Source organism: Rhinolophus sinicus, chromosome 14 (assembly GCF_057876585.1).
Source record: "Rhinolophus sinicus isolate RSI-liver-muscle chromosome 14, RSI-T2T, whole genome shotgun sequence".
NCBI lineage: Eukaryota > Metazoa > Chordata > Mammalia > Chiroptera > Rhinolophidae > Rhinolophus > Rhinolophus sinicus.
The window spans coordinates 36,631,997-36,632,725 of NC_142514.1; the positions used below are offsets into that span (position 1 = coordinate 36,631,997).

Below are 729 nucleotides of genomic sequence, written 5' to 3' on the forward strand. Positions count from 1 at the left end.
AAACTTTTGTCCAAAGGTTTCAATGTTTGTTGATAATTCTTGCCTGAATCAACTGCTATGATGGTTGGAAAATGGTGATTTTACAACTATTATTCTGCCTATATTTCTTAGTTGGCCAAGAGGGGGAAATGGCAACTTTATTTAGTTCAACAATGTTTAATCATGAATTCACTACTGGTTCTTCTAATTCCAATTCAACACCACAGGTTTCTTTCTCCCATTTCTTATTTGCATGTCCTCTTTCCCACAATGAAAACTCCGGCTCTCAACAGCATCAATGTCTTTTTTCATTTGCTCAATGTCATAATTAACACAAAATAATTTCAGAATTGCTATATCCATTCCACTACCAAAAACAATGTACTAAATAGGGTTCAAGATTTGTTTGCAGTTTTGTTCTGTTTTTCGTCTAAGGGTATATATTCAAACTACTGTGTTCAAAAGATTTTTAGATTGTTTGTTTTTTTTTACCTTCAGAGTGGTTGTATTACTTATTTAATTTAGTTAGGCTTATTTGTTTCTGTTTATATTCAGTTTTATGATCCCTTTCATTCTTCTTGATTCAATTTTCTTTTTGAAGATGTAAAAGTAGCATTGTCCAAAAGTCAAATCCATAAACAAAATATATGGAATGCTTCATAAATTTGTGTGTCATCCATGTGTAGGAGTCATGTCAATTTTCTCTGTATTGTTCACGTTTTAGTATATGTGCTATCAAAGCAAGAACAC

At 31.6% G+C, this 729-nt stretch overlaps 1 non-coding gene across 1 annotated transcript; it reads right to left on the bottom strand.

Annotated features, from left to right (window-relative positions):
* Nucleotides 1-620: 620 nt before the first annotated feature.
* On the bottom strand, nt 621-729 carry LOC141572511 (U6 spliceosomal RNA). Its single transcript, XR_012497840.1, has one exon. It is a non-coding gene; the product is annotated as a U6 spliceosomal RNA (small nuclear RNA).